Source organism: Carcharodon carcharias, chromosome 4 (assembly GCF_017639515.1).
Source record: "Carcharodon carcharias isolate sCarCar2 chromosome 4, sCarCar2.pri, whole genome shotgun sequence".
In the NCBI taxonomy this organism is placed as follows: Eukaryota; Metazoa; Chordata; class Chondrichthyes; order Lamniformes; family Lamnidae; genus Carcharodon; species Carcharodon carcharias.
This window is the reverse complement of record NC_054470.1, coordinates 44,279,034-44,287,226: the sequence shown is the minus strand read 5'-3', so window position 1 is coordinate 44,287,226 and position 8,193 is coordinate 44,279,034.

Below are 8,193 nucleotides of genomic sequence, written 5' to 3'. Positions count from 1 at the left end.
TACCTCCTCCAGCTGATAAAATGGGCTCCATTGGGATGGCCTGAGAGGATCAATGGCTGTAAGAGGTCTCCTTTCAACATAAAAATATATAGGGCCAGATTTTCCCATGACCCCAGTGGGAAGCCTAATGGCTGGCGGGAGGCCCAAAAATGGGTTTCACGCCGGCATGAAATGATTGCAGGATCATCTGCTACTGCCCGCCATGTGGGTCACATTTCCCGCCGGAAGCCAGAGTGAAGCTGATTTGTATCCCGCTATTTGGATGCAGATGAAGGCCCAGTCCTGCCCCACCACCACTCCCCCCACCCCCCCCACCCCTCCACCACCCCCCCCAAACCCCCACCCCACCCCCCCAACATTTGATCGTCCGTGATGCCAGGAAGAAATCACGCCAGCCCAGAACACATCTGGACCAACGTGGTGTGTCAAAGTCGGGCCTTACCTTAAGAAGGCCTGGGTTAGCTGGTGGAGATCTGAAGAGAAGATGGAGGCCTCCAGTGACTGGACCCTGGAGCACCACATGCAGCACTGGGTGGGCGGAGCATCAGCCACATGCAGCATCCAGGAGGTGGTTGTTCTCAGCGCAGCAACTTCAACCAGGCTTCAGATCATCATCCAAGCACTTCGACCAGGGTTCGGACCCTCTAGCTGCAGATGGAAGGCTGCAAGAGGTACTGTTGGGTGACGACGGTCTGTTGTGGGGCAGGAGAGGAGTAAAGAGGTGGTGCAGGGGTTCAGGCCTAGGGGGAGGCAGGGGAGTTTGGGGATGCTGGGGGAAGAGGGAATCAGGGGAGCTCAATGAAGTGGCACAGAGGTTTGTGGCAGTTGGCGGGGGAGGTGGTGGGGGCTTGTGCACATCTGAAAGGGTATGGGGCAAGGTGCAATGGTCTGAAGGGATTCACGGGAAGAGGTTGGTGGAGTCAAGGGTGGACTCCTGGTGTGCAAACTGAGGATAACTGTGGTAACAGGGTATAGTGAGGGTTAAAGGCGGAGGGAGGCGGTAGAGTGAGAGACTGAGGGTGCAATGATGTCATGCGAAGGGGTGCTGAGGGTTGTTAGTGGGAATGCGGAGATGAATCCAGATTTGGCGGGTGGGCAGGATGAAGGCACGCAAGTCAATGATAATGGGGGTGGGATTCTCAGGGAGGAAGGGGACCACAATGTTAATCTGAACATTTCCAATGATTACATGGGAGGAATGAAGGGTGATGGTGGGGAGGTTGAAAGTTATAATGGTGGCTCAATGTTATAGGAGATAGGATGTGGGTGACTGGGGGAGGGGAAAAGGTGTTGGAGTGAAGGTAAAACGTTACTCCCACCATTGCTGGTCTGGTTGCAACTATGCAGAGCCTCGTGATGGAGTATTTTGACATGCAGCATGGGAGGTGGGTCATCGGGGGTGGATGGAGATGCAGTCCTCTCAACTGGACAACTGAAGGGGAACACCAGCATGTAGTCTTCACAATGCTAGGGCCCTGGAACCCATGAGAGTTTGAAGACCAAAGGATCAGCATGCGCAGGACAGTGCTTGCACATGGATCGCAAGGGCCCTTGTACATACCTTTGCCTCTCTGCAGATGCCTCATTCAGTGGGGATGGGGTCTCCCCAGAAAAATGAAAGAAGGGGGTGGGGAACACTAAGCCTTAAGGGCTATAGATAAAACAACACATTAACCATTATAAAAGTGAAAGTGAATATATTTACAAAAGTTTGATCTCTGTGACATTCAATAGTGCACCCATGCAATCAATTGTGATCTCAGTATTTTTTAATTTTCCATTCCCCGCCACTTCTTCTAAGTGCTCCCTCAACATCTGCAGCAGTGGTGGAGGCAGCCTGCTGACCAGTTGGCCCTGTTGCCTTGGATGATGTTGGTGGTTGTCCTCTGGAGGCCCGAGGCCTGGAGGGCACAGGGTCCTGCTGTGAGGCAGCTGCTCCCTCTGCAGTGACAGAGGACAAGGTTGAAGGGGGTCACAGGAAAAGGGAACTTGGAAGGGTCAGACACTCTCTGAAAGTCGTGAGTGGAGGTCCCAGGGGCATCCAACTGCCGCTCCCCCTCCCTTTGGGTGCCCAAGAACCCCTGCCTGACTCCTTGAGGGGAATGGGCACCTGGAGGGAGGTCAAGGTGCCCTATACCCCTCTTGTGTAACCACTGTAGAAGTACATCCATGGCTATCACGGTGGAGTGCAGGTCTCCACGCAATCTGGGAGAATCTGCTGGACTAGGATCTCCATTGACTCCACCATCCTCCCCATGGAGACCGTGATGCATGCACATGTTGGCACCACTTCATTAACCAGCAGGTGGACAGACCCCTCCACCTTGCGTGCCACTTGGAAAGGTCCCCAACACCTCTGCATGATGTTCCCCCTCCTGTTGCTGCCACTCCACCATTAGTTGAATGGCCGATTCCAGAGGATTCAGACGTCACAGATGCCTCTTCTCCAGCACTCCTCCAAGTGCTGGTGAGCACGGCTGACCCTGGCTCCTCCTGCTGCGGACATGTGTCCGCAGAGTGTGAGATCCTTCCTACAGTAGAGCTAAAACCCACCAAGGCGTGTGTCTCTGGGCTGGTGGAGGGTGCGGGTGGCTCTACAGTTGAACTTCGTTCTGTGTTATGTCCTCACTCCTCTCTGGGCTTGTCAAGGCTTCTTCTGGCTTAGGCCTTGCCCTCTCCCTGACTGCATCTGTAAGTGAGAGGAGAGACCGAGTGACAGCATGAACTTCCTCCAACATGGAGGCACCCTTGGCGCTGGGGTTTCTATGACTTGCGTGGATCCTTACTGGTTGGAGGCCACACGCAAATCTCACCATCTGCAATGGCTCAGTCCCACTCCACGCCTGCCAGCTGGGTTTCCCACTGCTCAAACTCTGTCACTTCCTTCAGGTGTGGCTGACCCCCTCCAGTCTTCTCCCTCTCTCGCCGGTTGTGGCTTAGCTTCTCTTGCTCAAGGAGAACAGACAAGATGGGGTTGAGAGGATTTGTGTTTAGTATCAATTTTTACATAGCAATTTCACATTTCTCTCATGCTTCCAGTCTTAGAGGTAACCCACTGGATTATGTGCCATGTGATTGAAACACTGCAGGTTGCCCAGAAGGGTTCAGCGTCACCACCCTCCAGAGCAATGAGCCTATCCAGATATAGGGATATGGCTCAGAGAGGCATGTCATTTACAGGGCTTGCTGCTGCCCTCAACGCCTGAGCTTGTTACCCTCTCTCCCCCACAACATCCTTCCAGACAGCATGTGAGCTCATTCTCTGTGGAAGGGTGAGGGAGGTACAGTGGCCTGTCCACCTGCAGAGTAATGGACTGTAATGGGGCTATGAGGTTTGACCTTATGGCGTTACCACTGAGGGCCATTTTCCCTGATTGTGGGTTAAAGTGAATAGCTGAGGGTTCACCTACTCTGGTGGCGGGGATGAGATCGTTCATTCTCTCCTGGCATTGGAGGGCTGACCTGTGCCGGAGGCCCCGGACACTGATTGTGCTAGTGACCTGCTCCCATGCAGGGTTGGTCTCCCTGCTTGACCTCCTCCTCCTTCAACTGGGTACAGGACATCCTCCAGGTCTCCACCTGGTCGAGAAGGATGCCCAGGGATGAGTCACTGAACTTTGGTGCCGGAGGTCCCTGTCCCTTTCCTGCAAACTCTATCAACCCTGTTGGTTAATTGCTGTCCGGCCCCTTTTTAAATATGGCGCCTGGATATGACAATGGGGTGCGTGCCATCCATCCCGCCCCATCATGGGAAAACCCCCGACAGCGATACTACGCAAATTTCCGTCAGTCTCCCTGCCGGGAATCACTCTCCACTCCCGCCATGTGTCTTAGTCCCAGAAGGGAAAATTCCGCCCATAGAATTTACAGCACAGGAACAGGCCATTCAGCCCAACCGCTCTATGCTGGTGTTTGTGCTTTACATGAGTCTACTTTACCTAACTCTTTTCTCACTTGTATTTATTTAGTTTTTTTTAAGAATCAGTCCTTTAAATTCTACAATTCTCCCCTCATACCTGGTCATGTAGTGTGCTAAGCAAAGTTTGTAATATTACTAAAAATCTTGTCCTCCTTTGATTCATGATAAGAATGATTAGTAGGAGGCCTGAAACAGACCACCCCAGAACAGTCCATAGATCTCTACCCCACCCCCACCACGGCTGAAGAGCATGTTCCATTTATCAATGTCACTGTGCTAGTTTTCAATCTAAAGAGTTAAGTTGCCATTAATTCCATAAGCCTTAACCTTTTTAAAGTTTTGTATGTGAAGCTTAATTAAATGCATGTTTCAAATTTAAGTACATCTTATCCCGTGAATCCACTAACTTAATTCATAGATTTCCAATTTATAAAGCATAACAAATTATTTATAAAACCACGGTGACTGTTTCTTGTGGTCTTATGTTCGTTAAATGAACGTTACATCATGCATTTGATATCACTAACAAGACTTCCAACATGCACTCACCATGATTTCATATGAATGTGAAGCAACTTTGAATGCTGATGATGCTAGAAGTCAATAATTTCCACAAGTCAAAATAATAGGCAGGAGAACTAAAGTCAGTAACATAATCTCAGGCGATGTTATAAATTCCTGAAGCTTTACTCTCACGGCTTATGATATCAAAATCTCTATATTGTATTATTGTACATTCCTTGCAATTCACTCTGAACATTTCATTAATCTGTATGCGACCCACATGCTCTGTGCTTTTATTCTGCATTGCAAATACCTGAAAAACCCATTTAACTGAAAACAATTCTTCCAGTTGTTTTCTCCATAGAGACATTACATAATGCCGGACAGATGGGTGCATAATGTAACAGTGAGACATAATATATAAGGCATGCATAGTTGTCAACCTCACTGTTCTTGTTCATGGATTCGGAGGGAATTGTTACCTCTATGCCCAGTGGTCCTTTTCATTACTCAGTTTTCCTGTGTAACTAATGAAAACATTTACACCTGATTTTCCCTTTCATTGGACATGAAACTTTCTAGAAGTAATCAGCAATTGTCCGATTTACCATCAAAATGATAATGATGTACTTTCTCTTGCCTTAAATTCTGGATGTCCCCTCCTAATTCCTCCTTTCAAATTTGGTGGATGTTCTGCTTTTCCTAATTTTGAAGAGATTTGCTTCCTTAAATGCACTATATAAATGTAAAACAGATGTTGGAGATAAAGGGTTTTTATCATTCAAGATGTAGATCTTATATTTACATTTTACATATGGACATACTCATGGAATTGGAAAACTGTAATGTCTGTTCAGAGGCAGCTAGGATATATCAGAGCGCTAGAAAGCTATGATGTAAAATTATTCAAGTTATCTTTAAAGGACTAAGGGTATAATGATAATTCCATTATTAAGAAGCGACCACGGTATATTGTTTGTAATTGGTATGCCAATAATATTAGAGGAGGATAAGACTGAGACCCAGCTTTTCATTAACTGCTGGAGTCATACCAGCTTTTGTTCATAGTTGCTAAGCAAATGGAGATCCATTCTAAATTGGGATTTAGGATTGGCATCATTGTCACAGGGCAATGTACCATTGTTGCATTGATGTTTAATGCAATAAAGCTGATGAACAATACCACCATTAGTTTGTTTGAACTTTAAGGAAGGAAGAACTTTCTAATAAGAGACCTTCTCTTCAGTCTGCTATTGTCATGCTGCTACTCAGGAGGGAAGTGGATGGAGCTCCATTAGCAGCAGAGACTGAAGCCGACAAATTCAATTGCTTAGTGCTCATTCTTTTAGTGCTATGGATGCTGTTTTGGATCTAAAATGGTGTTCACACACATGCATACACTTCTGATGCAGGCTGCACCAGCTTCTAATTTGGGCAGTATGTTAATGGGGTGCTGAGCGCAGATGCTTGAAATATGCAGAGTAGGCAGGTCATGATACTTTCAACCTCAATACTTCCAGCTAACGCCCTCTCTTAAACTTTCACAGTTGAACATGTGTACAACAACAGGAAGGACCCTCCCACCAGCTGGCCTGCCAATGCACCAAGCATCTCAGTGTGTGTGCTCATCAGCATTCTCCTGTATTCTGCCCCATTGGAGTCCTCATCGAAGTGCCCTGCATCAGTGAGCTGGCACATGAGCTACTCTTTTCCCCAGGCCTGGCTGAAGCCCACTGTTGCCTATTGACTCGCCACATGCTGAACCTGACTCATACTATCCTCGAAGATATGCATACTTCTAGTATCTGAGCTGGTGGCTGTGAGTGTTAGATCAGGTAGTAGTGCTTCCTCTCACTGGGGTTGTTTGCTCCTTTTCTTCTGGGTGTGCCATAGCTGGACAAGAGGCAGGATACCTGGGTATCTGAAAGCATAAAGTCAAAAGTGGGGGAGGATGGGTGTGGAAAGCCACACTATCTGTAGCTTGCACATCATCTCAGATAGCTGAATGAGAATGAAGTGGGAGTTGAGAAAGAACGGTAACATACCGTCAGCATGAATGGTCTCGGTGATACTGAATGCTATGGGCTCTGACACAGTTAGCTCCATGATCTGGAGAACCATTGGCTCAGTGGATGAAGGCATGCCTGATGCCCATCCCCCACCTTACCCGACACCTCTGCCCTGGTTCTCTGCTACTCCTTTCTGTTATGGGCTACATTGTCTTGCAATGTTAGTGATTGTGTTGCACAGTGCTTGGGTGCTGTGTTGACATTGCTGAATAGCTGGAGGTAAGTGGAGGCAGCAAGAGATAGGTTTGAGGCTGGCATCATTAGAAGGTGTATGAAGGAAGGTGGAGCATGGGAATATTCACATGCGTCCTGACTGCTAGGAGCTGCTAATGGGTGACTGATGGGTGTAGGGTGTATTGAGCAGCATAAGAGGCTGATGGTGTGGTGGCGACAAGATGCTTTTTGAAGATGTATTCACTTTCTTTAAGCACCCATGTGAGGTTATTAAACTTCTTCCAGCACTCCTGCCAGGTCCTTGGGACCAGACTCCAAGCGTTGACCTCCATTATCACCTGCTCCCGTTCCCTTCAGAGTGTCTGCCTTGAGGGCTTCCTGATCCCCGATGGAAACATAGTCTTTCTTCTTGTATCCACCTCCATGACAAATGCCTCCAATGTTACCTCAATAAACCTGTGAGCCCTCTCTCTGTCCTGATATTCCATTTCTCATGTACAGAATTTCAACGATATCATTCAGCAGCAGCCACCTGTGATTCGGTGCAGTTTCCGTTTAGGAGTGACAGTCTGCCTTTAAGAGCTGAGTTCATGCTAGCCTAGCTATTAGGTCTTCTGTTCAGTGTGCAGCCGCCTTCATGAAGGTTGCGTTGGGCTGCACACTGAAATAATGAGAAGTCAGCATGAAGTTTGCATACTGCTTGCCTGAACGGAAGCAGGCAAGTCATAAATCATGCCCCCAGCACTCAAAATCCCCTAATGCGTATTTTTGAAAATGGCCAACCCAATTTTTGAGGTCTCCTTGGGGCGCAAATTGTTGATCTCTGAAATTAGGCCTTGGTATACCAGTTTTACACCCATAAAATGGTGGTGAGGTCCAACTTCTACCCCCGAATCTTGAGCAAGAAATTGTAGTAAGGTCTGGTACAAACAAGGTTAATGTGGGACTGAGTATAATACTGCCCATACAGTGATTTAAGAAGGCACATGACCCAGACCCAGAGTCAGCCTAGAGACGGACAGAGATATGTAAAGACCCTAGGATGGAATCAGCTCCACACCTGTACCCTCTACTGTATATATGTATATAGTTATGGAGTCAGAGAGTTATTTCAGCTCAGAAAGAGGCCCTTCAGCCCACTCTGTCCACGCCAGTCATGAAGCCCCATCTACTCTAATTTTCAAATACTTTGCCCATAGCCTTGTGTGCAATGGCATTTCAACTGTACATTTAAATGCTTCTTAAATGTTGTGAGGGTTCCCACCTCTATCACCCTTCCAGGCAGTGAGTTCCAGCTTCCCCCAACCCTCTGGGTGAAAAATATTTCCTCAAATCCCCTCCTAACTGCCAGCCCCTTACCTTAAATCTATGCCCCCTCATTATTGACCCCCTCCACTAAGGGGAAAAGTTTCTCCCTATCTACCCTATCCATGCCCCTCATAATTTTGTACACCTCAATCAGGTCCCCCCCAATCAGGTACCCTCCCCACCCCTCAGCCTTCTCCGCTCTAAGTAAAACAACCCCAG